This window comes from Monomorium pharaonis, chromosome 2, assembly GCF_013373865.1.
Source record: "Monomorium pharaonis isolate MP-MQ-018 chromosome 2, ASM1337386v2, whole genome shotgun sequence".
In the NCBI taxonomy this organism is placed as follows: Eukaryota; Metazoa; Arthropoda; class Insecta; order Hymenoptera; family Formicidae; genus Monomorium; species Monomorium pharaonis.
In genome coordinates, this window is record NC_050468.1 from 18,665,389 (window position 1) to 18,677,417 (window position 12,029).

Below are 12,029 nucleotides of genomic sequence, written 5' to 3' on the forward strand. Positions count from 1 at the left end.
GTAATAAGATTGCAATACACAAAGTTAATTCTTTTTGATATATTTTTTACAATGTTTAATATATTTTTAATTTCAATATATATTTCTAATTTCTTACATTTTAAGTTAAAAAATATTAATAATATCTTTACTGTTTCTTAAGAAAATTTTGTACTCTCAAATCTTAACAATGTTGTACATACACATTGTATGAGCACACTTTTTCTGTTTAGAATTTGTACTCACATATTCTTACAAAAATCTAGGTATTTATGGGCGCAATAATGTCATGTGTGCAATCGTACTCTTGTACTTTAATTATTTTCGTGTGTGCAAACGAAGCTGTAGGCAATCAAGATTGTAGGCAATCGGGAATGTAGCCAATCGAGCAGCTCTGCTAAATTTGTGTGCAAACGAAGCTGTAGGCAATCGGGATTGTAAGCAAACGAAACCCTCTCGAATATAGCGGACATATAGCTGACGCGCCAATTTTACTCAAGTCAACAGAAGATTCGCCATTTTAGCAGTCTGCTCAGATCATACATAAATATACACGTACACATACACGTACTCATACATAAAAAATAAAAATTCAAATTTTATTTAAAAAATCGGCTCATTTCATATGGTGTGTAAAATCCGACCGTCAACCTCCACATGGTGCACATTGGGTCATTCTGACGGCGGTATGATTGAGTTAAACACGAATAAAATCAATGTATAATATCATCATTGATATCGTTTCATATTGATACCGTTTCCAAAAATTCCAAAAAATACTGTATTTGTTCGCTAAAGTACCTTAAAATGCAGTGCAAATTTTAAATTTGTGATAATCAACAAGAAACATCGTATCGACATGTTCTTTTAAATTGCTTAGAAAAAAATGGACTTTAAGAGTCTGGATTAATATTAACAAGATTTTAACGACAAACTTGTGAAAAATGATAACAAACTTTCACTTTTTTCAGTTAAAAAATATGTTTGATTTTCATGCAAAAGAGTCACAAATTAAACTTTCCCCCAGGGATTCTTAAAGTAGAGTCTTCGCCCTTTAATTTAAAAAAAGTTCATGTAATTTGGATAATTTTTGCAAAGTTACGTGACATTGAAAATTGCCTACAAATTCAGTCAAAATTTTTGTTTCATTTTTTTGCGCCAGTTTATATAAACAAAGAAAGAATAAAAATTATTTAAGTATATAAAAGTAATAAAATAAAAAAATTTAGAAAATAGACGTTTTTAAATTGTTTCTTAATTTTTTACCTTGTTGCTTATTATATTATTTTTGTTAACACAATAATTGTATATTTTCATATATCATACAATTTTCAATTATCATATAATAATAAAACAAAATTTTTGTAGTTTTAAATTCAATAATTACACAGAGTAAAGAACCATAAAGTATGACACTGACATACTTAAACTCTAAAACAAGAAATATTTATACTGTAATTGATATAAGCAAATAAGTTTTTATTAATGCACTAAAATTTACTTACTGTTGCTAAACCTTCCAAACAGGGACTAAACATACCACCAGCATCAACTTTGTAACATTTTGTAGTCTTTTGTATCAAAAAGAGTATTAATTTTTGTGTTTCTAACGGAGCATTATACCATTCTGTACTACATCTAAATGATTGAAATTAAAATTCCAAATAATACAATACAGATTATAGTATAACTTAAAAAGCGACAAGTATTGCAAAAATTAATTATGTAACATACATCGTATGATAGAAATGCGTATCATTATTTATAAATTCTTGGCCAGCATAATTAGCTAATGCTAAATATATAATATGTGATATTATAAAAAAGATAGATTTAATAATTTCTAAAATTTCTTTTTCCATTGTCATTATCCGAGATATCTAGAAGCAACAGAGCATTAATTACTTGAAAAAAAATTAATGTTTTGGAATAACAGTTTTTTCCAACAAATTTGTAGAAAAATGCAATTCAAGAAAATTTTATGTTTTAAATATTTCGTTACGTACGTTAAATAAGTTAATGCTTGCTGAACAAACACACATTATGAATAACAATAAATAGACTTGTCCAAAACTTGCTTTCAATAATTCAGAAAATCTTACAGAAAAAAACACACATTTTATTATTATTCCTTCAAGAGATCAATTAAAATGTATATATGTAAACTGTATATAATAATGTTATTTTAAAATGTTATTTAAAAAAAATTTAATTTAGTAAAAAATACTTTTAATTCTATGCATGCAACTAATTTAGATTACAATTTGAAATAAATATTGTATTGATCAATATATATTCGTAATTACATAATATAAAGAATTATTTTTGAATTTTTATAAACACTATTTAGAAAAGTTAATTTAATATAACTTATAATTTAAAATACTAACCCGATAGCTCTTCTATGAAAATCTACCGCATTGATTATTCTGTTACGAGTTACAGTATATTTTTTAGTTAGACACATATGCGAATTAATTCCATTTAATATATGTTCCATACGGTAGCTGGAAATATTTAGACGTTCAATTTATATATATATATATATGTATATATGTAATATATAAATGTATGTATGATATATGTTAATATATATTCTAGTTTATATTAGTATAAACTAGAATGTAATATATATGTACAAATAAATTTATTATGAATTTTTAATTAATTAAAATTTGAGAAGAAGAGGGAGTTATAAACCATTATTTTCTTTCATTTAGATAACTTCGTAAATATTTATGTGATATAATTCTTATCGATATCAAGTTTGTTACCGATAAAGTTCTACCAAACATATTATAAGTAGTTTTTCGGATATACATAACATAATTAACATTTTACTAAGGAGAAAAAAAATTAGTGGTTATAGAATCTGTAGGAGGATATGGATCATTATTAACAAATATACTCAGAATTATTTTTATCTCGAAAAGACAAAAAAGTTAATGTTCTTGGAAGATTTTGTACATTAGTATCTTGTACATACATAGTGTAATAGAAAACTACTAAAAATGTGTATTAAAAAATCTTTAGCTATTGCGACTTTGCATATTGTAAAAAAATTATAAAAATATTATAACAACCAATATATTAGCATTAATAAGTAAAATAAAAGTATAATCAAATTACATTCAAAGGATTTATAAGACTCAGACTTACGACACTCGCAAGTGATCTATAACCCTGAACGCAAACAATATAACTTTATATGTCAAATGCGTGTACGCATTACATCTAATGTTATTTGGAAGTCATATTCAAGCCCTTTATAAGTTACGCTGAAGTTAAAAACTTAACATCCAACATATGTCTCAAAATGACGTACAAAATACATGCTTAACATAACCTGACCTACTTTTGACTATCTGCAATATTAAAATGCAGCTTTTATGACAACATAATAAACATCCATGATCAGTAGTCATGTTATAACGTCTAACACTAATCAATATAATGTAAAGAAGTAGTTTTGACACTTATCCCCAAAATTCAACGCAAAATATGTGAAATATCACGAATTCCATAACCTCTTACCTATCATCACAATCCATAACCACCTCTTTTCTCACCTATAGATATATTATTATTAAGAACATTCTAGAACTTAATAAATATTAATTATATTGCAAATATTTAAATAAAAAACATAAAATAAAGGTTGTGTACATACAAATAATCTAATTAGAGCTAAAAAATAAAACAACAAATAAAACTTTCTGTGAAAAGTAATAATTTAGTAATAATTAAATCACACTAAAATATTATGCAATTAAAAAAAAAAATTAATTATAAAATTAATTAATATTAAGGGGACATAATATTAATCTAAAAAATAAAACTATCAAAATATAATAAAAACGTGAATAAACAAAATCACAAGTGATTGAAATATGCATTTACCTAGCAATTTTAAATAATCCGAAAGCATGTAAAGCATTTGTTAATGAAAATGATTCAGTAGCTATTATACAAGTCAGTGCAACAATCAGTCCAACAGCTAAATATACAGATATGATATAAAAATATTTTTCTTGATCGATAAAATATTCTGCAAGAAACAGGAGTTCACGCGGACGAGATACATTTAAAGGTGTTATAATATCGAGTAAGATTGTAAAATATTGAGTAAAAATGTAGAGTATACTTAAGGAATATACAAGTACTGAAAAAAGGTCAAAATATAATTAAATCAGTATATTGTTGCATTTGCTCGGCGGGACCGCACTCTCTCTCACTCACGCACACTCTTTCGCTCGGAATAAAGAAACGCACTCTTTTTCGTAAAACTCTTTAATGTAACTTGAGAATACAAATATTCTCAAACAAATAACTCGAACAGAGAAACAGAGCACGTCCGTTGAGGATTGATAGCTTCGAATTAAATTTGACAAGCGTGTCCGCGTAAACAATGCGATTGCTAAGGAGAACGCTACACAGCTGAGAGCCGAAATGCACCGAGTGTCTAACGCAATCGCAACATTTTCTTTATACCGAGCGGGAGAGTGTGCGTGAGTGAGAGAGTGCGGTCCCGCCGGGCGAACGCAACAATATATAATAATAATGTTGTAATATAAAGATATAATAATATTAATATATACAATAATATATAATAATTTAATATACAATATTATATATATGTTTTAATAATTCTATACAGTTTTTATTTAATTCTATAGAATATCTTTATATCAGGACTCTAATTATATGATATGTTAATTAAATATTCAATTATTTTATATTATATTAACTCCTTCGACGTGCATAGGCGCACAGAATTTTCTTGCTTGCGTCCTTGTAAGCAAGAAAAAAAGTCGGATTTTTATGATACCTGTTATCTAAGGATCTTTTAGTCGGTGATGTCAAATTTGAGATCAAAATTTCAAAATTTAGATCCAATATCGTTATACAAAGCTACACATATACGTTTATCGAAATTAGGATTTATTTTATTTCATATTTGGTGATGCCTTATGGAATACTTAAATACTTTTCATCAATCAGATAGATTTTGATTTTTTTGGCAACTATATTGAGTTAATTATTTGAATATTTTCAATTTTTATTTCATTTAATAACTCAAACCAATATGATGAAACAAAATTTAACATTATTAGGTTCCATCAATTAGATAGATTTTGGTTTTCTGACTATCGTATTGGGGGGGGGGGGGGGACTATCGTTTTGCCATTTTGAATTTTTGGATTTCTTTTATTTTTTACTTTAATTTCGTATTCAATGATCCTTAAGTATCAAGTTTTATGAAAATCGGATCTACCTAATCAAAAATAAAACGATGTGCGCCATACGGCGTCAATGCCCACGGAGACATAACAATTTTTCATGTTACATGGTATCAATCATAGCCGGCGAAGGAGTTAAATAAAATCTTTTAAATTTAATATAATACCTGTCGAGAATATAAAAAAATTCAAAATTATTTTTTACTCAGCTCTTTGATGTTTATATATTATAAATAAAATTAATTTTTTAATCAAAAATTGTAGAAAATTGTTCCGGATTTATATTATTTCTTCAAGTTTTCAATAATTTAACAATAGCTGTTATAAACCCGAATTTTATTTAATAAGGTCAAATATTTATGTAATACTTACTTGCTATAAATAATGTAAATAATTTTCCGTGGCTTCCATGTTTACATATAATTTCAATTTCTTGGTTATCTTTTAAAGCATTCCAGTTATTTTGAACACGATCCCGAAATTCTTTAATCTACTAATAAGTATGATAATTATTGTATATATGTATAATGGTTTAATAATTTTTTTAAACCACTGTTAAACTTACGTTTTCGAAAACAGCATAAAATGTGATGTACTTTATAACACACATCGTAAAAATAATATTGTAAGAGAATATCTTTAAAACAAGATCAGAACTGTATTCTGAGGTGTATAATTTTATCCACTAAAATAATTACGTTAAAAAGAAAAATCTTAATAATTAACAATTAATACTAAAACATATGTAATAAAAAAAACGATCGCTAAAGTATCCAAAAGCAGGACATAAAAAAGAAATTTATGAGCTTATATCATAAACATGATAAGAATAAACTAAGCGTTTCCAAATTTTCCCGTGTTGAGAAAATGTATATTTATATATATATAGAAAGCAATATGATGTGCAGCAGTTATTTATTTAATATTTGTTCATTTTACAGTAGCTATATTGAATTTTTACTCTACTCAAATTATAGATAGCACACGCACACGCACATGCACACGCACACGTACACGCACACACAGAAAGAGAGAGAGAGTGAGGAGGGACGGGAGCTAAAAATTTAAAGTTCAACTTTTCAGCCAAACGTATGTACAATCGATTTTTATTATGCCTATGGCTTATAAATAAATAAATAAATAAATAAATAAATAAATAAATAAATAAATAAATAAATAAATAAATAAATAAATAAATAAATAAATAAATAAATAAATAAATAAATAAATAAATATATATATATATATGTGTGTGTGTGTGTGTGTGTGTGTGTGTGTGTGTGTGTGTGTGTGTGTGTGTGTGTGTATGTATATACATATATGTAAATATCATTAATATAAATTTTATAATACTAATACCTGAATAATGGGAAGTGATATAATTATACAAAGTGTTAATACGAAACGAACGTGTCTGATTTTGAAATTATCATACGGCCATAGACCAATTGCTGATAAAAAAATATGATTTATTCCATAATATTCTCTCTCATAAAACTCCATTTCAGACGACAGTTCAAACATTACTGAGCTCTGATAACTTTTAAAAAATTTCTTCTCATTTTGTTCTCATTCAATTTTCATAATTATTTTTTCTTCCTCGACTTTTCTGCACAACATCTATATCCTATTCAGCATCTACACAGTTATATTACAAATTACTTTTTAAAACGCTTATATCCATGTAAACAGAAAAGGAGATAAGATAATAACAAGTAAATGTGCGACTCGTTTCTTAAAAAAAGATATATTTTATAACTCTTTATTTTATAACTCTTATATTCATTAAAAATAATGATGAATAAAAAGTAGTTTTTGAGAATATTATATGTACACAGTATATTTTTTTATTTTTCCCTCTTACTTTACAAGCGCACGCAATAAGATATAGTGTTACTTCAATGAAGCTAATATTTTATTAGAATACGTTGTGATGTTTCGATTAAAATGGTTTACATTTCTAAATTATTACAAATTAAATTAAAAATTTTAGTGCTCTTATTACAAAATACATATCACAATCCATTGAAAAAGAAAAATGCGAAAATTAGATTCCAGAAGATTAAAACCTTTGATTAAACTAAGTATGTAATAAGATTGCAATACACAAAATTAATTCTTTGATATATTTTTTACAATGTTTAATATATTTTTAATTTCAATATATATTTCTAATTTCTTACACACACTTTAAGTTAAAAAATATTAATAATATCTTTACTGTTTCTTACGAAGATTTTTGTATTCTCAAATCTTTTTAACAATGTTGTACACACACCTTGTATGCACACAATTTTTCTGTTTGTGATGTGATTTGTACATATTCTTACAAAAGTCTAAGTATTTATGAAAACTTGTCCTGCATTGATATTAAGTAATATTTAAATAAAATAGGTAAGAATTATGCAAATTTTAATTATTTATCAACATTTTTATTATAAAAATCTGTATTAAACAAGTTCTTAAAAAATTGATAAATGAAAAGTCTGTTTTTTACTTCTAGTTTTTAAAATATATAAATTTATATAGAATATTAATAGATTCTTTAATATTATCTCATAAATATTTTGCATTAATAATATCCATAAATAAAATAAGTAAATTAATAATTAATACAGTTATTTCAAGATAATAGGATAAAATAAAATTTTACTACATTGTACCAAAATGGCGAAACATTTAATATTATTTAATACAAAATATAATTAATCTATCGTAATTATAAAATTTTAGTAAAATTATCAACAAATGTTATCTCATTTTGGTACAAAATAAAATTTCTTTTCTATGTATAATATATCATATAGTTATATATATTAATACATAAGCATTTAATAATTATATATTAATATATTAATATTAATATATAATTATTATACAAAATGTAACTTGTTAGAAACTTTAATTGAACATATACTAACTTAAGAACTCCTGTCTTTATTAGGAATATTACAAAAAAATAATTATTATAATTAATTTGTACGTAAAGATGTCTTAATTAATTTCAAAAAATAAAATATCTTGTAGGAGAATTTCAATTATATTGCACAATCGACAAAATATATTAAAAGAAATAATTATTATATCTTTGATATTTGATTTCAATTACTTTATTAAACATTGTCAAATATTCATTGAAAGTGATAATAAATCAATAATAAAGTTATGAATAAATAAATTATACTTAAGTTATTTGTAGATTTAATTTTTAAATAATAAATTAAAGTAAAAATTAATACTATTATAATAGATATTATTTTAAAAATATGTATCCGTTAATCTAATTTTACAACTTTAATCATTTATTATTTGCATTATAAGAAGACAGCATGTGAAATAAGTATTATAATAACTAAAATGATAAAATAATTCAATTAGGAAAATCAGAAACAACATTTCTTTAAACTTGAATTGTTTTATAATTTATTATTTTCATTGTTTATTACATTATTTAAAGCTAATATCTTGATTTTATATTTTTAAAATATCAAAAAACAAATCTTTGCAATTTTGGACACTATGAGGACACAGAGTAAAGAACCATAAAGTAAGAAATCGACATACTTAAACTCTAAAATAGAAGATATTTTTCATATAAATAATTGTTACAATGTTGGTTAATAAATTAATATATATTCTATTGATATAAGATTTCTTACTGTAGCTAAACCTTCCAAAGAGGGATTAAACATACCACCGGCATCAACTTTGTAACATCTTGTAGTCTTTTGTATCAGAAAGAGAATCAATTTTTGTGTCTTTAACGGAGCGCCGTACCATTCCGTATCGCATCTACACAATTCCAAAAACAAAATACTAAATAATAATTACAATACAAAAAATTATATAATTTAAGAAACGACATAAAGTATTGTGAAAAAACCAATCGTATAACTTACACTACACGATAGAAATGTGTATCACAATTTATAAATTCTTGTCCAGCGTAATTAGCTACAGTTAAATATATAATATGTGAAGCTATCAAAAAGAGAGATTTAATAATTTCTAAAATTTCTTTTTCCGTTGTTATCATCCGAGACAACTACAAGTAACACCAATTTTATGAGTTTATGACAAAATTAATGCTCTAATAAAATAACAAAGGACTTCACCCAATTTTTATAAAGAAAATGTTATCAATCAATTTGCTTAAATTTATAATATATTGTATTTCTGACATCCCTAATGAAAAATATCTGTTTATAGAATATTTCTATGTTTAAAATATTAACGAAATAAATTGCCTATACAGTCTGCATTGGATCTTGGTAATGAATATAACTTTTCTATTAATTTAATAATCTTAGCTTGCATAAACTACGCGTCGACAATTTCGTCAATCTTGAAACACAGTTATTAAACTAAATACCGATGCTCAATAGCATCTCAAAATTCTTTTCTCAAAAAAGTAACTAAATACAATTTTAAATGTCTCGTTACTCACATTAAATAAATTGATGCTTGCCGAACATACACCCATCGCAAATAAAATTAAATATGCTTGTCCAAAACTTACTTTTAATAAATCAGAAAATCTAAAAAAAAACATTTTACGTTATTGTATCTTCAATAAATCAGTTAAAAATATAATTCTCTAGTTAAAAAAACATTTTAAATATATTAAATTTTTCTTTAATAAATAAACTTATTCTTTTATGCGTGCAAAATCATACTTAGATTGTAATTTAAAATAAATATTGATGAATATTTGTAATTACGATATAAACACTTTTAAACTCTTGCTAATATTATTTATGCATATGGTAATTTTAATTAAATAATTCAACAATTTAATAATTTAGTAATTTAATAAATAGAATCCGAAAATTTGTATTCAAAATTCCGTATCGCACTTTGAGTATATTTGTAACTCGCTGCGCGCGAGTTGTGCATGTGATGATCGCCAATTTTCGTCTAAAATGTGGCTGTTGAACGTAAAACACGCACACGCACACGCATACAATTTATATGCATTAATGCTTAACACGCAACATGGGATTTCGCCCATTTCTCGCCCAAATTTCTGGACCTGATTAATAATAATTTATAGCTCAAGATACTAACTCGATCGCTCTTTTATGGAAGTCGACTGCACCGATTATTCTGCTATGAGATATGATATATTTTTTAGTTAGACACATATGTGGATTAAATCCATTTAATACATACTTCATGCGATAACTAGAAAAATATTTAAATAATTTGTATATAACATAGTATACTATAAGACATTAAAATTATGTATCAATATTGTTAGTATTCTATCTCATTAAATAGTAATTATATAAATGCCTCAGCTATTTAAAGAATAGAAATAAAAGTCTTACAGATAACAAGACAAATAATCTATTCGAAGCTAATAAAAACGACTAATAATAGTACATTATGTAACAAGGGCGTAAAGTCGACCTTTGTACACGAAGCGTAAGCGATTGTGTTTAGCCATATGAGCGCAGGAGGTCGTTACACCGTGTTGTATATTGTATTTTTTGTTACTTATGCGTCGATGTGTGTTTTGAGTGTCTTGAGTTCTCGCAAATTGACAGGTTGGTGATTAGGTTCGCGAAAGCGACGAAGCGTCGGTCAATTCTACGAGAATTACTATATGCGTGTCACGAGATGACGTGAATGTTGAAATGATCAAATGCGCTGTAAAAGTCTAAATGTTTTTGCCACAATTTCATGCCATCTATTAGAGAAAAAGAACCGTCCAATAATGTTTAAATTCTGAAATCGGTGACTTTATTCACAAAAAAGTGACGCGAAAGAGACCACATTTGACGCACATGTAACAAAAAAGATTTTTATAAATAATGATTTATCATATAATCACAAAAATTTTGTACTATGCAATTTTTGCAAAAAAAAAAAAAACAATTTTAATTAAAACATTCTGAAAATAAACAAACAAAAGTATTTGACATATAAAATAACAATACATTTACCTAGCAATTTTAAATAATCCGAAAGCGTATAATGCATTTGTCACTGAAAACAATTCAGTAGCTATCAAACAAGTTATTACAACAGTTAGCTCAATAGCTAAACACACAGATATGATATAAAAATATTTTTCAGGATCCATAAAATATTCTGCAAGAAATAAAAGTTGGCGTGGACGAGATACATTTAAAGGTATCACAATATCGAGTATAATTGAAATATATTGGGTACAAATGAAGACTACACTACTAATAAGTCCGAAAACTGAAATGATTAAAATTAATTCATTAATTTATTTAATTATGAACATTACATTATAATAATTCTACATAATATTTTGAATTAATTCTTGAGGCTATCTTTATATAAGTGCAATTTTATGTTATCTAAGTTGTTAAATTTATTTTATTTTAAATTTAATAAATTTAAATAAAGTCTGTATTCCTAATTTTATGTTGTTTTTGCTAGAGAAAATGTCAAAGTTGTCGTATTTTATCGATCAATGTTATTAATTCCAATTTATTAATCCTTTAATTGCCTTTACATATTGTAATTAAAAATCCTTTTCTATTATTAAATTATAGACAGTAACACGTCTTTACATAAAAAAAAAAGTTGTAAAATTTTTGGCAGCGAATTTTTAATTTTGTAAAGGCAGTTAAAAGATTAATGAATTAGAATTAATTATCCTGATCGCTAAAACAGGACAACTTTAGTATTTTCTTAAGTTCTTGTAATAAAACAATCGATTAGAACATTTTATCGAATAATCAAAATTATTTTTTGCATATCAATTTTTAGGTTAATGTTAAGTTCTTGTACAAAATTAATTTTTATGGTACAATCGATGTAATACGACAAGAA

The 12,029-nt window shown here is 25.1% G+C and overlaps 1 protein-coding gene and 1 long non-coding RNA gene across 3 annotated transcripts in view; one reads left to right on the forward strand and one right to left on the reverse strand.

Annotated features, from left to right (window-relative positions):
- Window positions 1–12,029, reverse strand: part of LOC105838260 (mannosyl-oligosaccharide 1,2-alpha-mannosidase IA) — a 601,715-nt gene that overhangs the window by 81,368 nt on the left and 508,318 nt on the right. The window lies entirely within an intron of this gene.
- LOC118644355 overlaps window positions 1–12,029 on the forward strand; it is an 87,480-nt gene that overhangs the window by 8,721 nt on the left and 66,730 nt on the right. The window lies entirely within an intron of this gene.